This window comes from Gossypium raimondii, chromosome 8, assembly GCF_025698545.1.
Source record: "Gossypium raimondii isolate GPD5lz chromosome 8, ASM2569854v1, whole genome shotgun sequence".
Classification (NCBI taxonomy): domain Eukaryota; kingdom Viridiplantae; phylum Streptophyta; class Magnoliopsida; order Malvales; family Malvaceae; genus Gossypium; species Gossypium raimondii.
The window spans coordinates 44,445,960-44,454,991 of NC_068572.1; the positions used below are offsets into that span (position 1 = coordinate 44,445,960).

The following is a 9,032-nucleotide window of genomic DNA, read 5'->3' on the forward strand; positions in this document are numbered from 1 at the left end:
GCTTGAGTGGTTAGGACTACAAATTTTCTACAATGAGTTGGATATGCACTCAAGGTCAATATTAGATTGATCTGTGGGAGGTGGTTTAATGAACAAAACGTACAATGATGCGTACAAATTTATAGAAAATATGGCGATGAACTCCTGCTAGTAGCCAATTGAACGACACACATATGGCTAGAGACATCTACGGTACAGGCTATCCATGAGGATGACAGATATCAACAGTTAGTAGACAAAATCAACCGTATAAAACCTTAGAATAGTGCACCATTTATATATAGATGGGACAAACCACTCTTCCACTACATCAATAATCCTACTAAGGATGTGAATTACATAGGAAATAGGGGTGGTAATACTTCGAATAAGGTTAAAAATACCAACTATCAACCTCCGTATTTGCAAAAACCTTAAGGAAGGGCCAACCCAAATGAACGTACTGTATGTGGTTAGCATTTGGATCAAATCGAATAGGAGGTGCAGTCAATGTGGATAGATGTAAAGTAAGTGCAATCTGAGTGCACCAATTCAGTAAAAACATTGACTAAGCTGAAGGATCAGAGGAGCCAATTGATGAGTATGATGGGAGATATTAAAAGTCAAATTGGCACTGACATTCCAAGCAACACTGAAAATAATGCTCAAAAGGAAATGAAGGAGCATGTGCAAGCAATCGAGCTCTGTTCGGGCAAAATCTTGAGTAGCCCAAAAACTCTGACGTGAGAGGAGATAATAAAGAATATAGATGATCTTTGAGAAGACCCTCAAGAAGCTGATGATGAGCTAGACCTAGAGGAAATAGTCGAACTGGCAGTTGAATTGGAGAAAGAGACAATTAAAGACCCTGTCGTTGCAAAGATACCTGATCTTCCATAAATCATACTATTATTTACATCCCTTTTTATACATAACTATATCTTGTTTAATAGTAAATCAAATCATTTTATTATATATTTAGGATTTCATACTTAAAGTAATAAGTTATTCTTTGTATTAGTTTTATTACATTTTATACATCTAAATAAGGTTAGATGGTCTTGCAAGTCAAGTCGGGAGTTAAAGATGCTTATTTGGGCCAAAACTGATGGCTATGTCATGACACCAAGATACTGATGTCTCAATGTCGAAGACAAGCTCAAAACAAGTTCTAGAGTAAAAATACCTTTAATGTTGCGACACCGACCTCTGTTGTCATGACTCGAACTCTGATGTTGCAACACTGCAAGCTTGTGTTGTAACTGACCCCCTGCGCAACCCAAAAACTCCTACACATTTTAATTACATTTTGGAAGGAAATTAAGTGTATTTGTCCCAGTCAAACTCTAAGAACTTCAAAGATAATTTAGGTACTTTAGTATTCCAAGTTTAGCCTATATAAAGGCCATTGTAACCAGTTTAAAGACACAATTTTGAGGGTTTTATTCTTAAGATTTTCTTTCATTCTTAGTTTTTACTTAGGTTATTTTATGTTCGTGTGATTGGAAGATCCTATTCTAAAGTGAGACTTTCGCAAAGGGAGATTATTCTGAAACCATGCTTTCATCGATAAATCCATGAGCATATCTTTTTCTTATTTTGTTCTTTATATTCCTTTCTTTAACATTGTTTGATGAATGTTTGTGTAAAGATTAGAATCAATTTGTGCTTTCTACATATTTTGCATGTTTCCATTGCTTTAACTTAATTAGTTGATTGGATGATAGAGTTTCTTAGTAGATCAACTGTTTGGGAGAGGAAAGACTTAAACCCTATGCTTGACAACCCTAGGAAGTCATTTAGGTGGGAATTAACCCAACATTGGTATAGCCTATCCACGAACACCTTAACCCCAAACCAGTCTGGACTATAAGGTTGAAAGATAAGTAGTTCTTGTTGAATCGTTATTCTAGTGGAAGATCAGAAGATCCAACTAGGTTATTGGCTAGTTGATTGATTAGAACTCTACATCAATAATTAATTAGGTAAAAAAATTGGATCTAGGCTAAAATGAACTTGCATAGTCAAAAAAAGGAATAGGAAAAGCCGATACAATAACCTAGGAGTAGATTTAGGTTTAGTTAAATTTATTTAGTTTCTTTTTATTATTTCATCATGCTTCTTGGTTAACACTAATAATTCGTGACTCGAGTAGATTAGTAATTATTTCCCGTAATTGACTTGATAATAGTTTTCCCTAAATTACAATCCCTTGGGTATGATCCTTAGGATCTTTACCAAGTGTTTCATTGTAAACAAACTATATTACAACCTAACCCATATAATTGTGAACACCGCCTCAAATATATATATTTAGTTGCAGTATTCACACTCTAAACGTTGATACGTCCGGAGGTGGTCAAGATGTTGGCACCGTTGCCAAGGATTGCAACGGTGATAATTGTTATTGAATCTATTACTTGTAAATAATATTAGTTAAAAGATGAACAAGTTAGACAGTGTGCTAATTTTATTAATTTATTTCTTCAACTTAATTTTTGTTTTTCATAATTTTTATTATTTTATTATTTCCCTTTTTGATTAAACAAATTTAATCATGAGTGCAATAAATGATGATTATAGTTAGTATGAAGGCAAGACGTGGGATAATTTATATGATGACATGGAATCAAGTTGGTTAGATAGAGATTCAATAGATCAATGGAGTTTGTATAGCGAATATGTAAAAGAAGGGTATTCATATGAACCTCTGTATGAGTTCGATGATAAAAATATTGATATCTCGAATACCTAATAGAATCTCTTTTTAATCCACCAGAGATATTTTCATGTGGAACAATTAAGCTCGACAAACCTTTAGCCTAGAACATAGATAAATATATGGATAAATTTGAAGATGACAATAGTGGATTTGAGTCAGTTGAGTCGTCCTTTTGTTATGATGAAGGAAAAAATTGGTTGAATAAAGCTTCGACAAACCAATGGAGTGATAACAATAAATAAAATATGATCGAACATCTGGATGACTTACCTTACGATGCGTATGGGAGTTATGACCACAAAGATAAAAGCAAGTATCCAGAGGAACCCATACATGAGCCGAATAAACATCCATCTGAGTGTGATCATATCTACCAAGCTAACAACGAAACATCAATATTTTATTAAGAATGTCAGATAAGATGACACAAATGATGGCAATGCTTCGAGAGATATAAGAGTCATTACCTCCAGGGGAAGAGGTCGTACATGATGTTCTCAACTCTGACCATGATGACCATTGTATTACCAACAATCGTCAGGATTTAGATGATGGAAATCAGTGATGAGTTTGGAATTAGGAACTGTGTTGATGAACTACACATACTCGAAGGTGTCCCCAATCCAATTGACATAGAATCAGACATAACAGTAGATGTAGCCGCTAACGTAAAAGAAGATTGATAATTCTTGAAAAGAGTTATGTTTCATTCCTTTAGACCTACTTAATTTCTTGTACTAGGGTACATTTAGTATCCTTTTAGGACATTTTATTAGTATTTTTATCATTTGCATTAGGAGCTTGGATTGTGTTTACATGATTGATACTTTTAATATTGTGAAGAAGGGTTGTGTTTGGTAGTTTGGTAGGTGCAGGATGTGGAGAAAGAAATAAAGGAGTGACTATTTTTCGGGGCAAAAGGTTGGATAGTTTGCCACCTAATATGCCATGGCAATTTCAGGAAGATGACCGAGTCAACATTCAGTGCATACTAGTCTCAGCCCAACTCTACTTGTACCAGAAAAATTTACCTAAAAAGGAGGAAATGATATCATGGGCTGTTGGAGTTACCCTAGGAACAAATGCTTATAAAAAGTCGAAGGAGAAAGCCTTAAGTGTAAAGATTTGGAGGCAACAATATAGGTTAGCGGCTGTGTAGAAACAGAAAGAGAAAGCTGAAGGCAATCCTTCTCAGCCACCAGAGGACACTACTGTTGGATTGCTGATTCGTTTGGCGATAGCCATCTTCCTAAGTTCTTCCATTATTTCTTGTTTTGTTCTCCCATAAATTTATTTGATCAAAACAATGTTGGATATTATTTTGAACTTGAATTTCAATCACCAACCCATGAATTAAATCTCATAGGACTGGAATTACATGATGAAACTTTTATTTTCTTTAATGGTTGAAGCGTATATTTGATTTAATCTACTATTTCATTCAATTTCTTTTATTTCTTAATTGTATGCATACGTTCTCTAGACATAGATGAGTGTGCAATATGCCTATAAGATGAATCTAATTCTGAAAAGGTTGGATGAGTGTGCTAAGGCCTATAGACACAAGCCAGGTCACTTTAGGTCTCTTCAAAGTAGTAGGTTAACTATGATTTTACTGAGGCATTATTGAAAGTAAGGGAAGATTCTTAATAAACCCAACCTTCCAATAAACATCGTAGACCTTCTATCTTTTACTGTAGTAGCTTTGCCATAATATTCTTAGTTATTTATTTATTCGCTTGCAATTTATTCACGTAATTATTCTCGTAATTACTATTGTATTTTTACTCTTACTTTGCCTTAAAATTTTCTAATATTAGTCATTAAACATTTTGCACTTATCCTTATTATTTTAATTTACCACTACGTACTTAACTCAGTTTTTCCATAACATTAATCATTATCGTAACTTGACCATTCCCATTCCTAATTTGATCCCTAGTGTGTACTTGCACAATTCGCATATCATATTCACAGTCGACAAGTTTTTGGTGTTGTTGCTAGGGATCGGTAATTTGGTGTAATTTGGTTTGGTTATTTTACTTAATTTTGTTAGTTTTATTTAGCTTTGTGATATTTAATTTCTACAGGTTTGACATCAGCGCATGAGAAAAGTCATTCCTGTTAACAAAGAATATCCTTTTGACCCATAGATCGAAAGAAATTTACGAAGAAGGTAGAAAGAACTACGAAAAATGGCTAGCAATGGGAATTATCCTAGCTTCAATGATAATCCGAATGGTCAAGATGCTAATCCTCATGTTCATAGGGTGATACCTAGTTTGAATGGTCAGGGCACTAATCCTCATGTTTGTGGGATGATAGATGACCGAGATAGACCAATTCGAGAGCATGTTGTGCCAATTTCGGATGACCTGAATCTAGGGATAGGCAGACGGCAAATACAGGCTCAGCAGTTGAAGTTGGAACTGGTAATGTTTCAGATGTTGTAAAAGTAGGATAGTTTGGTGGACTACCCACTAAAGATCCAAGACTACATTTAAGACTTTTTTTAGAGGTTTGTGACTCGTTTAGGCAACAAGATGTTCCTAAAGACGCTCTGCGACTTAAATTGTTTCCATATTCTTTAAGAGATCGTGCGAGAGCATGGTTAAATGCTTTACCGTTAAAAATAGTGGCATCATGGAATGATCTTTGTCAGAGGATTTTGCTACGGTATAATTCCGCAAATATGAATGCCAAACTTAGAAATGACATCACATCTTTTCGACAATTAGAGGATGAAACACTATATGAAGCTTGGGAACAATTTAAAGACTTAATTCAAAAATGTCTGATACATGGATTTCAAAACTAGACTCAGATGGAGATATTCTATAATGGGTTGAATGCACATACGAGGATGGTAGTTGATGCTTCTGCCAATGGTACTTTGTTAGATAAATCTTATAATGAAGAATATGAGATTTTGGAAAAGATTGTCAACAATTATTATCAATATCCTACCACAATAGTTGGGACGGGCAAGAGAGTTGTTGGTACTATGAAGCTAGACACGATAACTTTGTTGACAGCCCAGGTATCTTCTTTGGCTAATATGATTAAAACAATGAAAAGGCTTACTGCATTTCAGGTCATAAAATCAGTCGAACTATTGAGTGTTTATTTTGGTAAAGATCATGTGTTTGATGAATGCCCATCAAATACAACATCCGTGTGCTACATGGGTAATTTCAACTGGAGTAATAACCCTATGCCAACACGTATAATCTTGGGTGGAAGCAACATCCAAAATTTAGTTGGAATAATCAAGGTTCGGTGAATTTTAACAATATGACAAGATAAAATGCCATCAATGCACTACCTGTTTATACTCAACCTATGCCAAGGCAAAATGTCCAGCAAGGATAGGCATCGGTTTTATCATCATCATCTATTGAAGCCTTGTTGAAGGAGTATATGGCCAAGAATGATGTTGTAATTCAAAGTCAGGCTGCGTCTCTCCGAGCTCTTGAGAATCAAGTGGAGAAAATAGTAAATGCTCTAAATTCGAGACCACAAGGAGCATTCCCAAGTGATACTGAGAATTGAAGATCACAAGCAAATGAGCAGTGCAAGGCCATCACTCTTAGAAGTGGAACTCAGCTTCATAACATTGCTCAAGATGTCACGGTAGAAGAGGATAACTCGAATAACAACCAAGTAAAGACCCCAGAGTCATCTGAAAAACATACTGAACCTAAAAAGGCTAAGTAGCCAAATGCTATGGCAGAATCAGAACATGTTGTCAATAAGAATGCCACGGAAAAATAATAGCAGCAACCTGGAGGATGACTACCTTTACCTTTCCCTCAACGATTTCATAATTTCAAGTAGGATATTTAGTTCCAAATATTTTTAGAGGTTTTGAAGCAACTCCATATTAACACACCGCTAGTAGAAGCTTTGGAGAAAATGCCCAATTAAGTAAAATTTATTAGTCAAAGAAGCACAGATTGGGAGAATTTGAAATTTTCGACCTCATTGAAGGGGGCACAACAATGTTGACGAAATAAAACAAATAGTAGATAGATTGTATGGAATGGTATGTAAACTCAAGCTTTAAGACCAATTCAATACTATAAGGAGTATTGCCCCGGAACTTATATAGGTTAAGGTGGATAAATGAAAGGTAGAAGATGGACCTTGACCCGTTACTTATAAAGAAGTAGGAACCAAAGGTATAAAAAGATGGGAAAACGCCACACCGGGTTGGTGATAAGTTCAAAGAGTTTGGGTTGACACCACTAAAACAAAAGTTCGATTAATAATTTGGCAAAAAGTTGTTTTTACAATAAAGGAGTAAACTATTTATAGTCTACTAAGGATAGCCGAATGGACGGAATAAACAAGCTTAAGAACTAAGAAATTCGGCTATAAATGAGTTAACATAATCTAGAAAAATATTCCTTAATATCCATGTCTATGTTCGGCTGAATGGAGCTTCAATGGTCAGCTTCTTGATTAAGCAAACATAAGCTTGAATGCTGATGAATGAATGGAAGCCAATTAGCCTTCTCTAGATTAGGCCAAAGGCATAATGGGCATTGAAATTGTGGTGTTTGGCCGAATAGTGATGAAATTTAAAGATGGTCCTTAAACAGCCTTTTGTGTGTGAACAACTCTAACTGAATAGCCACTAGGTGTGAACACCAAGTGTGAACGAAATAAAGGAGCTTTGGGGAGACATTCAACCAACTTTGAGAATTAAATTAAGAGTTAAATCTTGGCTGAATAAACACCTTAGAATGCCAATGGATCAGCCACCATTCATTGAAAGTAACCATGCATGAATCCTCCTTGCAATGAATCTAGCCGTGCATGCACCTTGCATTAAATGAACCTCCAAATTCAGCTGAACCTACATGAACCGTAAACACATTAATTCTCAAGATAGATTTGGCTGAACTAGACTAAATATTCATCAAGACATAGTAAATAATAAATTAAAAACACTTAAATAAAAACATAGCTAATAATTTAATTCGGCTAACTCAAAAGATGTGATATAGGGAGCTTCACTATCCCATGTTCAATTTAAAATAAGTATATTGGTAAGACATTATGTGATCTAGGAGTGAGTATAAATCTAATGACGATGTCTATTTTAGGAAGTTAGGAATTGGAAAAGCACGACCTACTATGGTTATGTTGCAACTGGCTGACCGATCCTACGCAAATCCGAAAGGTAAAATTGAAGATGTGCTGGTAAGAGTCAATAAATTTATCTTTCCTACGAATTTCCTTATTTTAAAATGTGAAGCTGACCAAGATGTGCCAATTATCCTTGGAATACATTTTCTTGCTACTGGCAGGACTTTAATTGATGTACAAAAAGGCGAGCTGGCCATGAGGGTAAATGATCAGCAGGTTACCTTCAATGTGTTTAATGATTTGAAATGTGATGATGTTAATGATGAATGCCACACCACTGGGTTGATAGAAACAACAGTGGAGGAATTCATCAGATATTGCCACAACAATTTCGACAGCGACGAAAACTCACTTGAATAGAGTGCTACAGTAATTTTTAAGGAATTTGATGAATTTATAAAAGCCAAGTAGATAGTGGATAGACCAGGAAAGAAGTTTGAACCCTTGGATTTATCAAACCGACCTTCCAATCCTCCTAAACCTTCTATATAGGAACCTCCTAGATTGGAGTTAAAACATTTGCTGTAGTATTTGAAGTATGCATATTTGGGCAAAAATAGTACTTCATCGGTAGTAATTTCTACGGAGCTGACACCTGAGCAAGAGGCAAGGTTGTTAGAAGTTCTTCAGTGATTTAAGAAGGCATTGGGATGGACCTTAGTTGATATAAAGGGAATTAGCCCTACCTTCTACGTGCATAAAATTTTGTTGGAAGATTTCCCTAGCAATTCTTTTAAACAGTAGAGAAGACTGAATCCGATCATGAAAGAAGTTGTCATGAAAGAAATTATTAAGTGCTTCACGCTGGCATTATTTACCTAATTTCAGACAGCTCATGGGTGAGTCTTGTGTCATGGGTTGCGCATGGGAGCCTGCAACCATGGCACATTCGTGTGATCCATCAAGTGGGAAGGAGGTCTTTTGGCCCGATCGGACTGACCCATTGCTTGAAGAGATTGAAGGCCCATCTACAAGTTCGTCACATATGGAAACATAATCTTCGAGGATATGCAATCGTAGATTTGATATGTAATCTAAGAAGATATGATTTTGTAATCTTAGAGATTTGATTTGTAGATACCATTCGATCTTAGCCATTCATGTATTTGATCTGTACCGTTAGATTTGGAGAGGCTCTACTATAAATAGAGGCCTCTCCCCTCATTGTGAATCACTT

At 35.5% G+C, this 9,032-nt stretch overlaps 1 non-coding gene across 1 annotated transcript; it reads right to left on the bottom strand.

The window, feature by feature from the left end:
* Nucleotides 1-5,402: 5,402 nt before the first annotated feature.
* On the bottom strand, nucleotides 5,403-5,509 carry LOC128032094 (small nucleolar RNA R71). The gene has a single exon (XR_008188224.1). It is a non-coding gene; the product is annotated as a small nucleolar RNA R71 (small nucleolar RNA).
* Nucleotides 5,510-9,032: the final 3,523 nt, after the last annotated feature.